General features: G+C 30.9%; 1 long non-coding RNA gene across 1 annotated transcript; it reads right to left on the bottom strand.

Moving 5' to 3' along the window:
• Nucleotides 1-7,646: 7,646 nt before the first annotated feature.
• Nucleotides 7,647-8,942, bottom strand: LOC129885140 (uncharacterized). The gene is made up of 2 exons (XR_008766062.1): nt 8,760-8,942; nt 7,647-8,438 (listed from the first exon to the last, which is right to left on the bottom strand). It is a non-coding gene; the product is annotated as an uncharacterized LOC129885140 (long non-coding RNA).
• Between the last annotated feature and the right edge of the window lie 12,830 nt (nt 8,943-21,772).

Here is a 21,772-nt window from a genome sequence, read left to right as displayed (position 1 = left end):
GTTTTTGGTGAAGTTAGAGAGGGACTCTATTTATTGGATTCTAATAGTGACAAGTCTAGAAGTATTTTCAATTCAAATTATGTATCTTCATATCCCATCTCACAACCATTTTCAGTTTTTCATTCAGTACATGCTAATGCTACTCCTAATGTAAAACTTTGGCATGCCAGGTTGGGACACCTTCCATTTTCAGCAATGAAATATTTAAGTTTTCTTTCATATGAATCCAATTCTGATTTTGTTTGTGACATCTGTCCTAGAGCTAGACAAACTAGACAACCTTTTCCTGCTAGTAGCATAAAGTCCACACACATCTTTGATCTAATTTATATAGACACTTGGGGTCCCTACAAGTGTAATACTTACAATGGCTTCAGGTTCTTTCTCACCATAGTAGATGATTACAGTAGAGGGACATGGACATTCTTACTAAGTACCAAAAATAATGCTTTTTCTGTACTAAAGAATTTTCTATCTATGGTAGAAAGACAATTCAACGTAAGGGTTAAAATGATCAGATCTGACAATGCCTTGGAATTGGGGAAAGGGACACAAGAATCAGCATTTCTTGCTTCTCAAGGGATCTTACATCAATTGTCTTGTGTTGCTACACCCCAACAAAATGGAACTGTTGAGAGAAAGCATAGACACCTCTTAGAAATTGCCAGAGGATTGATGTTTCAATCCAAATTACCTATGTCCTACTGGGGAGAATCTGTTTTAACTGCTACTCATATCATTAATAGACTGACATCTAGTGTTCTAAAGGGAAAGACACCTTATGAGGTATTGCTTAAACAGAAACCTGCCTATGAACATTTAAGGAATTTTGGTTGTTTGTGCTATGCTTCCACCCTGGGACAAGGAAGAAACAAGTTTGATGAAAAGGCTACTGCTTGTGTTTTACTAGGATACCCTCTACAACATAAAGGGTATAAACTGTTGTCTCTTGATACAAAAAAGGTGTTTGTATCCAGGGATGTCAGATTTCATGAATCACATTTTCCTTTCAACTCATCTGATAGCTCACACACACCTATCTTTTTCACCTCCCTTTCTCCCTTAGATCATGATCCTGATTTCTACAGTCACTCAGCACCACCTGTTAATAACCCTCTTACCCAGCTGCACCCTCAGTACCTCCACCTAATACTTTTGATTACAGTTCACAATCTGAATTCACACTTCCTCAACCTACATCATCAGATACTACAGCTCAACCTACCTCATCAGATACTTCTACCCCTGTGCCTCTAACAAATTTACCAAGGAGGTCTAGCAGAATGTCTCATGAACCTGGCTATCTAAAAGATTACATTTGCAATAGTGTGATATTCACTAATCTATGGAACACTTGTTTTGGTCACTCCCCTAAGCCTAAAAGCTATGCTTTCTCTTCCCTATCCCCCCACAATCAACAACTACTTCACTCCCTTTCTAATCTTACTGAGCCTAGTTGCTATAGCCAGGCTTCCCAACATCCAGCATGGAGAGAGGCCATGAACTCAGAAATTCAGGCTTTGGAAACCAATCAAACCTGGGATGTTGTCTTATTGCCTAAAGGGAAGAGAGCTTTACCTTGCAAATGGGTATACAAAATAAAACATCTCTCCAATGGTAGCATTGAACGATTAAAGGCCAGACTAGTCGTGAGGGGGGATATACAAAGAGAAGGTATAGACTATGGAGAAACCTTTTCCCCTGTTGTAAAAATGACCACTATCCGCTGCCTCCTTACCATCGCAGCTAAGAAACACTGGTCTGTTTCACAATTTGATGTCAATAATGCCTTCTTGCATGGTGACCTCCAAGAAGAGGTCTTTATGAAGTTTCCCGCAGGACTGACACCTCCTAACCCTAATTATGTTTGTCTTCTGAGGAAGTCCTTATATGGTTTAAAACAAGCTTCCCGGCAATGGTATGCTCGACTTGCAGGAGCCTTAGCTTTCAAAGGATATTCCTCATCTTTAAACGATTACTCTCTCTTTTTTAAACACAATGGCACACTTATTTCCATCTTAGCAGTCTATGTCGACGATATTCTCCTCATAGGAAATGATTTGCATGAAATTGAGAATATCAAATGCTTCCTCAATACAGAGTTCAGAGTTAAGAACCTGGGAGAAATTCACCATTTTCTTGGCATGGAAATTTTGCGAGAAGATCATGGATTTATTGTGAATCAACGCAAATTTACCATAGACCTCCTTCATGAATTCAATGTTTCTCATCTGCCTACAGTTAATTCTCCACTGGATCCTTCCTTCAAGATTAGAGCTGATGACAGTCCTCGCTTGGATAATCCCACCCTTTATCGTCACTTGATAGGCAAATTGAACTATTTGACCAACACTCGCCTAGATCTATCTTTTGATGTACTTGCTCTGAGTCAATACATGCAACGACCTTTTATGTCATATTTCTCAGCTGCCTTACACGTTTTATGCTACCTGAGCTCCGATCCAGGTCAAGACATACTGTTGTCTTCCAATCCATCCTTTTCTTTACTGGCATTTTGCGATGCAGACTGGGGATCTTGTAAAGATTCTCGCAGATCGGTTAGTGGTTTTTTCATTACACTCGGAGGAGCTCCGATCTCTTGGAAATCGAAGAAACAAACTTCAATCTCTTTGTCCTCCGCAGAAGCAGAATATAGATCCATGCGTCGTGTTACTACTGAGCTTACTTGGTTAGTTCGCCTTCTTGAAGATCTTTCTGCTCCAATTTCACTTCCAATTCCGCTCCACTCAGATAGTCAAGCCGCCATCCATATAGCTCGCAATCCGGTTGAGTTAGATTATCACTTTGTGCGCCAACAGTTTCAATCCGGTTTGATTACCCTCTCATTTGTTCCCTCCAAAGAACAACTTGCCGACCTCTTCACTAAGCCCCTTTCTGGGGTCCCTCACCGGACGATTCTACACAAGTTGGGGGTCATGACTCTTCCCTCCAACTTGAGGGGGGATGTTGGAAAACAACCCTGCAATAGAGAAGAAGCAGCGCAGAAGAAAATGAAGAAAGAAGAAGAAAATGAAGAAAGAAGAAGCAGCAGAAAGAAAAATAAAGAAGAACAAGGAAGCTGAAGAGTTTTAACTCTTCAGCCTTTCATTTTTACACACAGGTGGCAGCCTCCCATCCACATAAATTCCCACAGTTGGAATTTGAACTCATACAATTAAATATAGTTATGCCCATATAATTATGGGCAAGTAGAATAAAATTCTGTACAAATAAAACAAATGAGATCCATGCCTTCTTGTCTCTATTACAACTATTATGTATCTCTATATAAGCAAATGTACATACTATGAATAAATACACAGAAAGTTTTCTTTTTTCAGCCTCTTCCCTCTTCAATTTTATCATGATGTGTAAATTAAGTATATTATTACGAATTTAAATTTTGTTGTAGATAAAAAAGTGAAGGATAGAGACGTAGACCTATTATGTATTGAGTTTTAAATCGTGTGTTACTGGCCATTAGTGATTCTTCATTTTTTAGTTATTGAAAGTAACTTTGATTGATGATATGTCTTTTTTACCTATCTTAAGACCATCCTAACCTTAAATTTACGCCTGTATTTCTCTATCTGGATTCAGTTTGATTCATCAGCACGCAATATCATTAGGGGCATTTGGATCATTTGCGCATTTGACCCTATTTTATATTGATCTTTAAGTTTTGCTTTTTTATTACAAATAACTTTTTGTAAGAATAAATTTATATTTTTGTATCATAATATTTCACAAATTATGTTTAGTTATGACCACTTTTTAAGGAATTTATGTTATATTAGACATAAATTCTATTGCTAAACAAAATGTGAAATTTTACGATAGCATTTCCCCTTTGACAAACAATAGGGCCCAATCATCACCCGTTCTGTCAACAAATATTTTTTAACATTTTTCACTCGATGTTTGATATTGACTTTGAATTCTCATAGGAAAATTTTACTTTGAGAATAAAACACTCTTTATCAAAGGCGATCGATTCTATATTCAGGACGTGAATACGATCTGATTAATTTGAATTCTCATAAGAAAATTTTATTTTGAGAATAAAACAATCTTTATCAAAAACGATTGATTCTATATTCAGGATTTGAATACGAAATCTCTAATAACAAATAAAGAAATATTTGCCCACTCTGTCACAATCTTTAATGGTTGTCAACAATATGCACATATATTATTATTGCATTTGATAGTCAAAAACATCAAGTTGCCCATACGTACTAATTGTTTTTTTTTTCTTAAATAATGGTGATGCTTGATTTGCTAGTATTTTGATTTTTTCTCTGATTACCTATCATTTTCTGTTGACACATATATTGAATAATTCTGTCTATCAACTTTAGATATGAAAAAGAAAAGTTGATGAGGTTAGTTTTCCATATTTTTAAGGGAAAGCTACAGGGCTCAATTCAAACTATTTATTCTGATTGGATCCACGATTCAAATTATTTATCCATCTGCTCTTTGTTCTATTCACTGAACTACTGCTTCTTTATCCTTGATATCATCAAAGTATCTATATATTGTGATGGTATCTATATACTTTGATGGTATCAAATAGTAATAAAACAGTTTTTTTATTGAAACATTATCTGCTATATATATACTCTAATGGTAATATCTCATAAGTTATGTTCAGGTAAATTCAATTTCTAAACAATTTAAGCCTCAATAGGCATTTATGTGTTCATGTCGAAATATCTCGCAAGTTATGTTCAGATAAATTCAATGCTTCATTAGTCATAAATTTGATTATTAAATAATAAAAATTAAAAATCAACCTATTTAAAGAGCAAAAACTATCATTTTATGCCAAGTCTAGGTGGGAACCATTGAAATTAAGTTTTTTTCAAAATTAGCAATAGTTTAAATATAACCAGAGGAGGGGATTGCAATTTAAGGAAAGGGAAAATAAATGGGGCTTTGCATGTGTATGAGTTAAAGAAGGGGTGGGAAAAAGGTGAAAAGAGTTATAAATTCAGAATTGAATAAGGGAACATGGAAGGAAGGAGATATGCCCAATTTGATAAAGGCAATAAAATAGGTCATTTAGTGAGAGAAAAGTTATAAAAAAAAAAAAAAGGAAACCATAAAAAAATAAAATGAAGGGCTAATAGTATTTTTTGGTCATTCAATTATTTGATAATTTTGATGTTAGTCCATATGATATTTTTTTTTTCTAATTTTATGCGGTGATATTTAATTGCTGTGAAAGTTAAGAAAGAGAGGAAGATTTTTGATTTTTGTGATTTATGAGACTATAAATCATCTCATTGAGAATAAAAAAATAGGTGTTTTAAAGTTAAATTGCTACTCTCTCAGTTTCATATTAGTTGTACATATTACTAAAATAGTTATTTCAAATTACTTGTCAATTTATAAAATCAAGAGAGAATTAATTATTATTATTTTCATTTTACACTTACTATTAATTCTTTTTGAAGTGTAAGTACGTTTGTAAAGTTTAAAAAGGTTTCGTAATGGGTAAATTAATAAAACTACCATTATTTGTAATTTCTTGAGGGGTGTGTAAAGAAAAAAGTGAAGAACTAATATAAGGTGAAGATAATTTACTAAATATAGAAATGTATATTCTTTTTGAAACTATCTTAAGAGGGGAAAATGTCACATAAATTGCATCAAAAGAAGTATTTGACTAACACATTTAACTTTCAATTAATTAAATTATGTTCGTTTGATTCCTTTGCTTATATCCACAAATTTATCATGATTTTTAATTGTTTCATCACTTCATTAGCCACATGTTATGTTATATTTGTCTTGTTACTCTATATTTAATGATAATATAGTTCTAAAACAACAAATATACACATTTCTACATTAAGGGATAAAAAACACGTATTTTAATTAATTGATGGTTAAATTTGATGAGTCATATACACAAGATCAAAATATAAACTTACCAATAATCAAAGATCAATAACAATAAACCCAATATAAAGGTTATTTTCAATATAAACGATAATTATATATTATTTTCCAACAAAAAATTAAAAGAAAGATTTAATTGAATATGGAAATAGTCTAGTAGAAGATGAACATACACATTTAATTTGTATTTATCATATGACGTAATGGCCTCATTATTCTCAACTGTCTCAATTACTATTTGCATTTATTTGATTTTATTAATTGTTCTCTCAATCAAATATATATGAAATATAATTGCTACCCTCTTGTTTTTTAATGCTCTAACTACCCAACCTCAATCAATTTCAATTTACCAAATTACCCTCTCTTTTTTTCTTCCAATGCATCAATACAAACGTCATTAATAAATAAATGTGTTCTTTAACTTGACTTTAAATTGATATCCGTACTTTTCAACTTGGATTGTGCATAACTAAACACTTAAACTTGTATAAAATTGAATAAATAATTACACATGTCCAACATGACAATTCACTAAACTTCCACTCGAACTAATTTGTATTATTGTCATGTAAGACGCATATTACACCATGTAGGATGAGTTTGTATATTTGTTCAACTTTATACAAATTTAACTGTCTACTTGTATACATTCAAAGTTGAAAGACATAGATATCCATTGATGCCAAGTTAAAAAGGCATGTTTACGTATTACGCCTTTACCTAATTAATTAATACATCACATGCATATACATCGTATTGTATCATCACATTGATTATTTGGATTTATAACAATATTGACATTAGAATACCATGAACCCTTTAATATATCCTCTTGATATACATCATGTTTCCTTCTTTTTATTCCTATTCGGTGTTTGATATCTGCTTCTGAATCCCACCATCCTAACATAATTTATGGTGGCGTACATAATATTACTATGACATTGCTATTATCGCTTTAGGTAACTCGAACCTTTGCCCATGGAAGAAATTTGACGATACATGAAAAACTCATAGTTATTAATCTATTGAGTCAATTTTCAAAGCGATACATTTGTAAAATGAGATTTCGATATGCCCGATAGAAAAACAGAAGCCATTAGGGGTATAGTTATTAATGTTCCTTTTAATAATGGCAAAAATAGTTCCCCTAATATATTAGCCATTCGATTCGAACAAAGTTATAATTCCGCATATATTCCTTAAATTTTTTAAAAATATTACGGTGAGTCAAAAGTTTTGGATCCGATGCGAGTGTGAGCATATTATTATTATAAAAGGGTCAAAGTTTGCAAGATTGTCCTTTTCATAGTTGCTATATAATCTGTTTTGCTAAAGAGAAGTGGCAAAACCTCTGTTTGCTGTATGACCTTTGGGTTAACGCTCTATGATAAACACTTTGTGCGCATTCGTAAATCTTTCATTGTATAATAGCCTACAAACCATATATGAAATGTAAATCGTACTAAGTAAGTCCCTATACGACATGCTCGACTCAGATGATATTGAAGGAGATTGATTCCGGATCATCCGTGTGAATGACCACCCACCAAATCAACTCACTCATTCCGAAGAACATCTGTTTGCAATGTTAAACAGAGAAAAACAGAAGTTTCCAAATTGCTGGTTAAACTGACATTTCCCTTTCAAGAGATTAATTGACAAATTAAGATCAACTGACAATGCCAATGTGTCATGGTCTGATTGGATAATAACCAAAAAGTCTTTGCAAATGAATGGAAAATTTCACCATATATATATATTTCTTTTTTTTTTCATAAGAAAATGTGGGCACTTTTAGTTGGCCCATTTACAAATTCTTTTTCTTCTTCTGCAAAAGATGTAACATTCCTTAAAACTCACTAACCCTACAACTACTACTTTTCCTACAAAAGTGAGCAACAAACATTACAGAAACCTTCAAAACAATATATTAAAATTAACAAACAAAATAGTACTAATTAAGCTCCAAATTCCCATTTCTAATTTTCATCATATGGCAAAAGTTTTAAGTCAAAAAATGGAGCTCAAGTAGTGCTATTTATAGAAACTAAAAAAAAAGGGGGGAAACAGGGGTGATTTTCTTGAAATGATAAGAAAAAACTTAAGTAATCCTTCTCCTAGTACTATTGCTGGACTCATGTATGACATCAAGCAAACAAGTACTCTTGCATTTGGGGCATTTTGGATCAGCCTCAGCTAACATGACATACATCAAACACCTTGGACACCCAACTAGTACCATAGATGTTGCTGTTTCTGGGCTGTTGGCACGGTGGCGTTGACGAGCTGGTGAATCCTCTGAGGACACACATGAGCTTGTTGGTGATGTTGTCAATGACCTATTAGGCGATAACGACTCTTGCATCCTTATTGGATGTTGATCAATGTGGTGCTGGTGCTGGTGCTGGTTGTGATGGTTCGTGATCCTTGGTGGTGATAAATTCAACTTTAAGTCAAGTTTTGGACCATTTCCATTCCTCCTACTCATGTTTTGTTATTTGAGTAATCCTGAAATCAAATAACTAAAAAAGAAAAAAAAACATTAGAAAATGTTTAACAAATAGAATCAAGAATCATTATTCTTTCATTTCAACACGAGAAAAAAGGGTTTTCCTACACCCCTTTCTTGTATCAAAGACAAATAATCCCAAAACATGTCTTTTTTGTTATATACATAGAGATAAAGGTACAACTGTTCAAAGATGATCAACTGAACACCCTTTTTTCGTCAGTTACTCTTATGTATATATATAATTTTGAATATCCTCAACGAAATTCCTGACTTCGCTACTGTTCCTTCCTGTGTGATCATTCTTGACAAGATTTTGTTAGTAGTACTATACCTTCAAAGGTTCTTGTGAAGAACCAGCAGGCAGCAATAGCTCCACAACTAATATGATGTAAAAAAAGAAAAATTTAAAGGAGAAGCTGTTGTTGATGATGATTATGAACTTGGACTTGTAAAAGCCATTATATATAAAGGGAACTTTAGAGGGTAGAAATGGGATTACATTAAAAGTTAATTAAATTTCAATGAAGATGATGGGTTTGGGGGTGGGGGTGGGGGTGGGGGGGAGAGAAAAAGAGAGAAGGCTCTTAAATAGGAATTTAATTGAATTGAAGGAGGAACAGTACAATAGATAGTTGTAAATAGAGGGGCAGAAAATGTATTAATTGTTGGAAAAATCCCAAGAAAGTTTGCAGAAAAAGGAAAATTGTAGTAAATATTGCAATTACAACTAATTAGTGCATGCAGTGTAAAGTGGTTTGGTTGGGGGGTGGGGGTGGGCGTGGGGGTGGGATAGATCTTTCATTCATTGATTAAGAGAGTCGGTGTGGTGAAATATATACATACAACATAAATACGTGTATATAATATAATACTGCCCTAATTAGTTCGACCAACTAATTTATAAAACAATATAAATTGTGTATACTTTTATTAAATATATAAATTATATACATACTTATACACAATATCTATTTTTGACCACATTAATAAATTAGTTAGCCTATATATCTCTTAGTGACCATTGTAGCCTTTAAAGCTCAAAACTAAATTTTCTAACAAATCCAACTACATACTTATTAATTTCAATAGCTATCAATAATAAATTCATGAGTTACTTATGATGGACTTTTGTATATATAGTTAAGGAAATGAATGAGTGGTCATTTGCACCTTTGACCCTATTTTGCGACGATCTTTAATTTATGTACTTTGTAATAAGTAAATTTTTTTACAGTATATAAATTTATATGTTTGTATTATAATAATTTATAAGTTATGTTGGGTATAAATTCAATTGTTAAAGAATTTATACGCTATTAGAGATTAGTCTGATTGCTAAAAAGCAAAAATTAGAGATATATTTGAAGGCAAATCGTGCAATTTTATGCATTACACCACCTATTTTTTCACCGTGGAATTTTCACTAGTTTTTCCTTTCTAGGTAACGGTTTAGCAAATGAATTCTTTTTTCTTTTTTTTTTGCAATTTATTGACCTTGTAGACTACGATCTAAAAAAAAATTCTTTTTTGAGAAAATTGAAAATCCTATGAAACAACGTTAGACAACAATCTAAAATTTTATAAGTTATTGTAGATGTTAGATGATAATATAATATTTTGTTTTTAAAGTTGAGCAATTTATGAACATACATTATAATAGAGTTTAACATTGTTATGAAAGGTAATTCTTTTTGCACAACTTTTAAAAATAGAAACAAAATGTAAATATTGCCTAAAAAGGAACATTTACGTAAACCAACCCTTTGGAACTAGAACCAACAATTTTATTTTTTTTGTATCTATGGGTAGTTTTAGCTAATAAAAATTTAAAAGGACAAGAAGAAAAGAGAGTTTTTATATAATAATGGTTTTAAATTCATGAAAATACTTTTATTTCACCTACTTATTATCATTATTTAACGTATATATCGGCCCAACTTAATTTTCAAGTTTAGTATTGAATAGTATTTATTGCAGCTTAATATATTTGTTGAACTTTTCTAATGTTAAGAGTTCACATATTTTGATTATGAATTAATACTAATTGGCTGTCAATTTTAATGAAAATCAAGAAGAACATAATTATAATGCCTCCATTCTAAACACCCCCACCACCATCACCACCACCACCACACACACACACAAAAAAAAAGCATATAGGAGTTGGTTACGATGTAAATACTAAGTGTGAATTTGTATTCTCGTTCTATTTTGTGGTGACAAATCTCATCCATATTTGATTGACTCGTCCGTTAATTAACTCGTGTTCAACTTACCCTTTTAGAATACGGATCAAAACCTTTTGAGATTTGTTTTTTACTTGGAAAAAAAATTGAAGAGGTAGTTGGGATTTGGAGGGGGGAGGGAGGGGGTTGTGTGCATGTATATATTAATTGTGTCATTCATGAACATATAATCAAGTACGGCTAAATATTCAAAAGCTCAAGATTCTATATGAAATTAATTGTCATGACAAAAGCATTAAGTTTTTTTTTCCCACCTAAAAATTTATCACCTTATGTTAAAATCATCTAGAAATTTAATAGATGATATACATATGTCTAGGATTCTTTCAGAAATAGTCTGCATACACTTTATTCTCCTTACATCCCAATCCGTGGGACTACGTGTGTTGTTGTTATATATATCGCCAAATTGATTTTCTTATCCATTTTTTTGTTTCATATTCCTCACCTCATCAAGGTCATGTATGTCTTCACAATTTCTGGATTTTTATCAATAAATATAGGAGAATTGTATACAAGTTTGTATTAAAGTCTAGTGGAAGTTGGGAGCTAAATTGTGCAATAATCTCTCCGTGGGAAATGTATATAAGTAATGTTAAAGCGTACGCAATTGATAGTCAAACAACAAATATGTTGCATACTTTATAATTCTTGAAAAGAAATCAATGTTACTTTCCGAACCCACACACAAAAGACCTATATATGATTTAGAAAAATATATATGAAAAAGGATAGTCTAATATACAAAATACGTCACGTTCATGTAAAGTTCAGAGAATCATCATAAATCCTAAGGAATGTAACGTAGATAGTTTATCCGGCCTAATGCATACTTGTAATTCCTACTTTGCACTTGCATTTGCATATTATTGTGATATATTTATTGTTTCTTTTACTTTGATTGTTTTCCGAGAATTATAGCAATATTTCATTGTTTCTTTTTCTTTGATTGTCTTTCCTCCTTTTTCTAGTCAAAGTCAACAATAACCATATTGTTAAAAAAATTAGTAATTACATTCTCTCAAAATTGGTGGACAATTTTTCTTTGATTAGTAAATTATATATCCTCTTTTAAGTAATTTCACGTTGGAAATACATTTATTCAAACTTGTTTCACAACCAAGATTTAAATATATTTTCATTAGTCAAAAACACTAATTATGATCCATGTTCATATGTCAAATATTGTTGCTCGAGATGCAATGTTTGTAATCATAATTATAGGCTTTTAATGATTTTTACTATTAATAGATTTCACAAGAAAAAAATGGAGTACTCTGCAAGGATTTAATTCATGTATAATTTACCTAAATCTCATAGTATTAAGAGCTAATTACATTATTTTCATGCTCTTTTTTAAATTATAAAAATTTCTTAAAATTTATGAATTTCGGATATATCATTGGATTTTCAAATACATCAACAAACATCTAGATACATAGGGAAGGAATGTATCAGAGAGGGATTAAGACATCCGGATACATAGGGAAGAGAAGTATCCGAGGGGAGGGATGTATTAGAGAGGAGTATAGGGATATATCAGCGAGAGAGGAGTGATATATCGATTATTATAAAATAAAATGTGTATTTAAATAATATTTTCTTGCTTTATTTATATTTTCATAACGTTTGTGTGTATTTTTCTTTGGTTTTCTAGAAAGAAAACTTGTAAAGGAGGGGAATTGAAAAGCAAAATTTGTCCAATAATTTTCTATATCTTAGATAAAAAAAAATACTACTTTTAACTAAAATAGAAAAATGCGGGTCAAAGTTAATTTTATTATTCAATTTGGTTTCTACAGATATGGACGAAAAGTTGTATAATTCAATTCTTCATTTCTACAAAATGAGTATTAGGGTGTACAAAATTGAAAATTGAATCAAATCGTAGATTGAGTCAAATCGGAAAAATAATAATCTTGACTAGTGATTTGATTTGATTTGGTTTGGTATTAAAAGAAAATATCCGACTACAATTGAATTGATTGCTTTAAAATAAAAAAAAATCAATCTGAGGCCAAATCAATCAGACATTAGATATAATTTTTAAATTTTATTTCATGCATAAAAGTATTTATTTTGATATAATTTTTAAATATTTCTTATACTTTTTCATAATTTTTATTTTTTAACATATTATTTCAAGTTTAAAACTTAGAATTTTGAATGATCCAGTGAAGGTTATAGTCCATATATATTACTAACTCTAATAAAGCTTAAATCAAAATCAAATTAATACAAATGCTAACAAAAAAATATATTCAACCCTAAGAATGACAATAGTGTTGAATATTTGTTCTTTAGTTTACATTGGTTTAAACACTTAAAATATATAACCTAATTTTAGTTTTTCTTTAATGTTAAATCATGTAATTAATACTTGTTAGACTTATTTTAACACGATTTATCACTTTTAAATTATGATCATTTTCATTATGACAGATTAATTTGCAATACTTATTTTATATGATTTCATTATTATTTTTTGTTGAATATTTTAGTGTCATCATTCATCTCATATTTTGTGTTATTTTCTTAAGAAACACCTTAGATAGTTGTATTTTGGTAGTACTAAAGAAATATTTGAAACACAAGTTAATGTTATGTTGATATGAATATTTTATCAAAAAAATAAAAAATCCAAAAAATCCAAAAAAACCTGAATTTAATTAGTATGGTTTGATTTATAGATTTGAAAATCCGACACAAATGGTTTGATTTGGTATTTCAAAATTTTGAACCAATCCGAACATGTACACCCTTAATGAGTATGTTGTCTTGACATTGAACAATTAATGTTGACAAAAAAATAAAATAAGTGATCGTTTGTTTCATGGATAAAGTTATTTCGGAATTATAATTTTTGAACGAATTTATTCAATTTTCCAAGTTGATAAAATAACACCAAGTTTGGGGTGTGTTCGGTACGAAGAAAAATGTTTATTTTCAGGAAGATAAGTGAGCTTCCTAGAAGAAAAATATTTTTCAGAAAAATAAGTGAGTTTCTTACTTATTTTTTTGTGTTTGGTATATAAGCAAAAATTATTAACATATTAAAAGTATTTATATATAATATTAGATGAATATTATATATAGAGGTGGGAGTCGGGTGGGGGGATAAGGGATAGGAGTGTGAAGGTGGTTGGGATGAGGGCGCTACTATGGCAGAGGTGAAGATGAAGATGAGTGTGTTTAATTAAAAACATAGAAAATATAGTCCCTTCACTCAAACAAACTTATTAGACTAACATCTGAAAAACTGTTTATAAATTCAATTCATGCATTTTAGCCAAAAACACGTTAACGAGAGCTATTTCTTTCGATTAAAATAAGTGTTATCTTAATTATAAAAAAAGTCCCAAAATAAATATCATTTTTGGAATTCAAAATAAAAAATTATATGTGTTTGTCAATGATTAACACGGTTTCATGGAACATAAGGACTTTCAATTCTAGACTAGCTAGTATTTCACCTATGATACAACAACAACTCAGTAAAATCCCATAATGTGGGGTCTGGGGAGTGTAAAGTGTACGCAGACCTGATTCCTACCAAGGTAGGATGGTTGTTTCCAAAAGACCCTCGGCTCAGTAAAATTATAAAAGAAGTCAGATAAGAATAAGAAATTCAAAACGTTATAGAAAGCAAATAACGAAAGCAACCCAGATAAAATAGAGCAATCAAAATAGAACAATCCGTCTTATTTCATAAAGGGAAGGTCAATCTCAAATAATATCCTAGGACAAACTATGAAGAGGATAATGTGATCACGTGATAGTATGTTATGGCACGTGATGTAGTTGATCCAATTTGCTCTCTGCCTGATCTTAGAAGTAAAGTAGAGTATTAATTAAACCATTAATGAAAAATAAAATTAAATTAAAAAACATTACTACAGTTTGTAAGTTTTTATTAATTGTAAGGCATTGAAGGACCTCATAGGAAAATGCAGCCAAGACTTAATTACAGATGGGGTTGCCTTAAATTTTCACATTTAATTAAAATATTTTTCATTCCAGTACAATTTTAACTATCTTTTTAATGTATAAACATAAATAAATTTGGGGAGTACTACTCTTGAATATTCAATTCATTGAATTCTTGTTGGGGTAATTGGTTGGCACAAAGAGGTGTGATATGTTTTAAGTACAATATATCAGATTGGGATCAAAAGTTTATGGATTCTTATAATAGTTAATATTCAATAATAACTGAGTTCACATTTATTATTAAAAACGAGAATTTCCAATGGAATTGAGTGAAAATGTTATTAGCCAGCAAAATTTTGATAAATTCTCAACGAGGTATTCGTTAGAAATTCTCATTCTTTTAACATTGAGTGAAATATTTATGAAAAATTTAATTACAAAGCTTCTATATTCATGAGATCCACCACTGATTCTAAATGGGATTACAAGTACACATTTAATTAATTGAAGATTAAAATGCTTAATCAATTATTACAAGAATTAAAATCCTAATTTGTCAACAACTAAAAGATCAAAAGTGCTATTAACCTTATATATGTTTAATTATTATTTTTAAATATATATACTTACAAAATTTAAATAAATAACCTTTTAAGTTCACGTAAATTTATAAATTACACTATAAATCCGCTCCTTATATTAAATAGGTCTTCTTGAATGCATTTCTATGCTGGTGATATATCTACAATTGAATTGTAAAGAGTAGTCATTTCTCCATTTATTACTCTCTTCGTTCCATATAGATGAACATCTTATTAAAAATATTTGTTTCATATTATTTGATCACTTACTAAATTAAAATAGAATGAATTAATTTTTTTCTATTTTACCTCTACAATTAATATGACTTTATGAATGTATTTCTAATACTAGCTATTTCTATACTCTATGTATTTGCATTGATATAAGCAAAGGGTAAAATGGTAAAGTCTTCCAATATATTAATGATTTCTTAGTCACCGCACAAAGTTGGAAGTGTCCATCTAATATGGGACGGAGGGAGTAATTAAGAACCCTAATTCTGGAGCTATATCAGTTAATGCTTTTGAATGCAAATATTCAATTAATGAGCTGGTGGGTTGAATTCAATTAATTTCTTCTTTCATCAAATTAGATAGTTATAAATTTAGTGGTTGAATTCATTTTCTATGAAATTTAAAGCAGATTTTAAAATTGATGTATAAAAATTAATGCAAATCCTACAACATATAATATGACTAGCCATATATAGTTAATCCAAACTTATATTGAGTCTATTGTAACACACTTCACTCAGAAAAAAAGAATTTAGCGATGGATCATTTAATGATAATTTTTTGATAAATTATTTAAAAATTTATGTTAGCTATGAACTATTTAACACAATCGATAAATTAACAACAATTTAATAGCTACTCCCTATTTTATTTGTTGAAATTCCTATGCGATCGTATTAGTATATAGAATTTGAAGGTACACCGTATTAATAGTGCAGCGGACCAACTTTGTCTAAAGAGTGTCAATTAATGTTGTTCAATAAATTACATTGTATAAATAAATTTTTAATTTTTATATATATAAATATCCTAAATTGAATTGACGAGTTCTAGTGTCCTTATTTCTAATTACTTGATTCCTCACAATTAGACGAGGCTAATTTATATCAAGACTCATAATGAAAAGGAAATTTTCAGATATGAAAAATCTTTTAAGCATAATTATTTTATATGGGTATAGTTTTCCTAATTATTTATAATAAAAAATATAAATTTTGTCATTATACAAATATTGTAGCGAATTATACAAAAGATATAGCGAATTATACAAACGATATACCCACTAATTATTTGTATACCAAAATATACAAACACTGGTATACATATGTATTTATATATCTGCAAGAGAGATTGAGAGAGAGGAGGAGAGAGGTGAGCGATATCGAGAGAGGGAGGAGAGAGGAAAGCGAGAGACGAATTATATATGTATATCTGTTGAATTGTATATGTCTATTTGTCAAACAAATTATATATATGTAACTGGTATACATATGTATTTGTATATCTGGCAAGCGATATTGAGAGAGAGGAGGAGAGAGGCGAGCGAGATCAAGAGAGGGAGGAGAGAGGCGAGAAAGATCGAGAGAGGGAGGAGAGAGACGAGCGAGATCAAGAGAGGGAGGAGAGAGGCGAGAAAGATCGAGAGAGGGAGGAGAGAGGCGAATTGTATATGTATATTTGTCAAAAAAATTGTATAATGATAACTGATATACATATATATTGTATATCTGACAGTGAGATTTGTCATACCGCATAAATATGTTTACTAAGAGTCGTAATTATTTTAAACTATATCATACTGCGTAATATAGTAGTAAGGTTTGTCATACTGCGTAATTTTCTCTAATAAAAACCTGCTTTATTTCATACTCAATATTGAAATTAGAGGTGGACCTAGGATTTTAAAAATGCAAGGCACCATTATATAAATATATCACCAAAAAATCATTGACTAACATATACAAAAAACTGAAAAAATTATCTATTCATGTTGAAAGGCCCCTAAATGCTAAAAAAAATAATATGGATCACGATAAGACTATACGTATTGTTCCTCCAAATTAATACGGAGGGTCTTGTAAAGATTTTGAAAAAAGTGCCCCAAAATTATATCACAAAAAAATTCATTAACTAACACACATAAAAAACTGAGAAAATCGTCAAATTTAGGTTGGGGAGTGCCCCCTAATTGCTCAAAAAAATAGCGTGTATCATGGTGAGGTTATACATATTGTTCCCGCAAGTCATTACAGAAGGTCCTGTAAAGATTTTGAAAAAAAGTGTCTGAAAATCATATTAATAAAAGAACTATTCACTAACACACACGAAAAACTAAGAAAATCGCCTAATTTATGTTGAGTGTCCCCTAAATTCTAAAAATATTGTGTGTATCATGGTGAACCTATATGTATTACCCAGGTCATTACGGATGTTCCTATAAAGGTTTTGAAAAAAATAGTGCCCGAAAATCATATCACCAAAATTTCATTAACTAACACACAAAAAATTATTTTTTTAGTGATATGAATTCAGGTCTTTTTTTTTGCAAAATCTTTACAGGACCTTCCGTAACGATCGGAGAGAACAATACGTGTAACCTCGACATGATCCACACCACTTTCTTAGCATTTAGGGGTCACTCAATAAGAACCAGACAGATTTCTCAATTTTTCGTGTGTTAGTCCTTGAAGTTTTTGATGATGTGGCTTCCGGACAATTTTTTCAAAACCTTTACATGACCCTCAATAACGATCTAGGGGAATAATACGTGCAACCTCGACATGATCCACACCACTTTCTTAGTATTTAGGGGGCGTTTAACACGAATTAGATAATTTTTTCATGTGCTGTTAGCCCATGATTTTTTTGTTGATATAGATTCTGGTCAATTATTTTGCAAAACATGTACAAGAACCTTCGTAATAACCTGAGAGAACAATACGTGTAGCCTCGGCATGATTCGCGTTACTTTATTTGCATTTTAGGCCCATTCAACATGAATTAGGCGATTTTTCATATTGTTTTGTGTGTGTTAGCCCGTTAATTATTTTGGGATATGACTTTCAATCAATTTTTTTTGCAAAAACCTTATAAGACTCTCTGTAACAACCTATAGGAATATTACGCGTAGCCTCGACTTGATCCACACCACTTTTTTAGCATTTAGGACCCACTCAACATGTATTAGGCAATTTTTTTAATTTTTTGTGTGTGTTCACCCATTAATTTTTAGTGCTATGACTTTCGGTCAATTTTCTTGTAAAATCTTTAGAAGACTCTCTATAACAACCTAGGGGAACAATACACATAACCTCGACATGATCGACGCCACTTTCTTTACATTTAGGAGCCACTCAACAAGAATTAGACGATTTTTGACGTTTTTCGTGTATGATAGCCCATGAGTTTATTAGTAATATAACTTTTGAATTTTTTTTTACAAAATCTTCACAGGACTATCCGTAACGACCTAGAGGAATAGTACGTGTAGGCTCGGCATGGTACATGCCACTTTCTTAGCATTTTTGGGCCACTCAGTATAAATTAGATAATTTTCTCAATTTTTAGTGTGTGTTAGCCCATAATATTTTTGGTGATATGACTTTCGATTAATTTTTTGGAAAAATCTTTACAGGACCCTCCGTAACGGTCTGAGAAACTTTATGTGTAACCTCGAAATGATCTATGCCCCTTTTTCAGCATTTAGGGGCCACTCAACAAAAAATAGATGATTTTCTTAGTTTTTCGTGTGTGTTGGCTTTTGTTGAATTATTTTTGCAAAACCTTTACAGGACCCTCTGTAACTACTTGAGAGAACAGTAAGTTTAGCCTCGACATGATCCATTACACTTTCATAGTATTTAGGGACCACTTAACTCAAATTAGGTGATTCTTTCTATTTTTTGTGTGATAGCCCATAAATTTTCAGGTGATACAACTTCGATCAATTATTTTTTAAAACCTTTATAGACCCCTCCGTAAAGATTTGCGGAAATAGTACATGTAGCATCGCATGATCCACGCCACTTTCTTAGCATTTGGGGCAACTCAATAGAAATTAAGCGATTTTCTTAGTTTTTTTCGTGTGTGTTATTCCATGAATTTATTGGTGATATGAAATTTGGTCAATTCTTTTGTAAAACCTTTAAAGAACCCTCTGTAACGACTTAGCAGAATAGTACGTGTAGGCTCGACATGATCTACGGTACTTTTTTAGCATTTAGGGGCCACTCAATAAGAATTAGACAATTTTCTCAATTTTTTGTGTGAGTTAGACGATGATTTTTTTGGTGATATCACCAAAATTTTCATGGGATAACGCACATAAAAAATGAGAAAATTAATTAATTCCGCTTATGCGCCCCCCTAAATGCCATGAATACTTCGTGAAACGTGTTGATGCTACATGTATTGCTCCTCCGAGTATTTACAAAGGGTCCCATAAAGGTTTTGAAAAAAATTTGATCGAAAGTCATAGCAGCAAAATATTAATGGGCTAACACACACGAAAAATGAGAGAACCGCCTAATTTCGCTTGTGCGGTCCCTAAACGCTATGAATATGTCGTGGATCATGCGGATTATTTCAAAATCTCCTCTAAATAGTTTTAAATCATAGGCTGATATTTTGTATAATTTACTTTTTCAAAATGACACGGATAAATTGACAAGTATGCTTACTCATAGATGCTTTGACCTAATATTCCAAATTCTACTTTAACCTCGGATCAAATATCAAAACAAAAAAGCTAACAAAAATGAAGAGATGTATGATAAGGCATAAATAACATTCACTAAATGCGATTTATGAACAAAATCGTAAATTTCAAAGATATACAGTCCAACATAAATATTACAATACGTTTCTCAAGATATAATACTATATAAGATTATATCTACGAAAATTCATATTGTTTTGCTAGATTACATATAAATTCTCTTGACATAATTTTTTTTCTTCATTTCAAGCACACTTTTTATGTATAATATGTGTATAGTCATATATAATAAGTGTATATCTACATTTATTTTACCTTAAAAGCTTGTGCGGCCCTAAATGTTATGAATATGCCATGGAACGTGTCAAGGCTACACTTACTACTCCTCCGGGTACTTACAGAGAGACCCATAAAGGTTCAAAAAAAATGACTGAAAGTCATATCACCAAAATATTTATGGGCTAACACACACAAAAATGAGAAAATCGTCTAATTTCACTTGTGGGCCCATAAATGTTATGAATATGCCGTGAATCCATGTATTTTTTTAAAAATAAATTATGGAAAATATTAGCCTATGATTTGGGATTGTTTAGGAGAAATTTTGAATTAGTCCGAATTGAATAGTCAGTGTATACTTCACGTATAACTAAACTATATTTAGATTTTTGAGCGTATCATAATGTATAGTTAATGTATAGATCACATAGATATATATGTGTGCTTTTAGTTCAAAGTATTAAAGTAATTTAACACTTAAGTTAGAGAATGTTTTTAATTGAAGATATTATAGTAATATAACATTTAAGTTAGGAAGTTAATGATTTTAAGGTAAAATGGATGTAGATATACACTTATTATATACGACCATATATATATTATACACGAAGAGTTTGTTTGGAATGAAGAAAAAAATTATGTCAAGAAAAGTTATATGTAATCTAGCAAAACAATGTGCATTTTCATAGATAAAATGTTATATAATATTATATATTAAGATATGTATCGTCATATTTATGTTGGATTGTATATTTTTATTTTTTAAATATTCTAAATCAATAACCAAATCAATAAGATATCTTTTATCAATTTTCAATTTATCAATTTTTGATCTTTAATGATTCGATTTTCGTCTTAACCAATAAGAAAATGCTCATAAAATAAATATATGACTTTTCTAACAATTTAGCGTGACAAGACAATAATGTAACTTAATAAAATGCTCATAAAATAGAAACAATAACAGTTAATATGAAAAGAACTATACCAACATTGGTTGTGGTGCAGTGGTGGGATAGCTTCACCTTTAACCAGAGATCTCGGGTTCGAGAGCCTTGGAGTGAAAATATATTGTTGGGAGTACCACCCCAAATGTGTCATGCAGTACGCGATTCAGATTTAATCGGGGCTCCACGGGCTCCAGGCACCGGGTGAGAAACCCAAAAAAAAAACTATATAAGTGCAACACAAATAAAAAAGTTTGCTTCTTGTGAACTCAAAGTCATTGTGAAGTGTGAATTGAAGACTAAAGGGAAAATATATAATAACCAGTAAGGTAGTTATATTAATATTTAATATTTATTTAGGGGTAAAATAGTATATTACTACAGTCTCAATGGGTTATCGATTTACTCAATAATTCAATATTAAAAAAATAAAAAATGAACCAATAACCCGATAATTTTTTAATAAAACCGATAACTCAATAATAATTTTTTTATTCAATTCATTAATCAGTTCAGTTTTTGCACGATCCTAATTATCAAAATTGGAAAAACAAGTTACTTTTGGGCAAAATTTTGTTACCTAAATTTCAAATTTACTATCTGTTGGGCCTACCAAGAAAGATGACCCG

Source organism: Solanum dulcamara, chromosome 4 (assembly GCF_947179165.1).
Source record: "Solanum dulcamara chromosome 4, daSolDulc1.2, whole genome shotgun sequence".
NCBI classification, from domain to species: Eukaryota; Viridiplantae; Streptophyta; class Magnoliopsida; order Solanales; family Solanaceae; genus Solanum; species Solanum dulcamara.
Note: the sequence above shows the minus strand (reverse complement) of the source record. Positions and strands in the feature narration are given on the sequence as shown.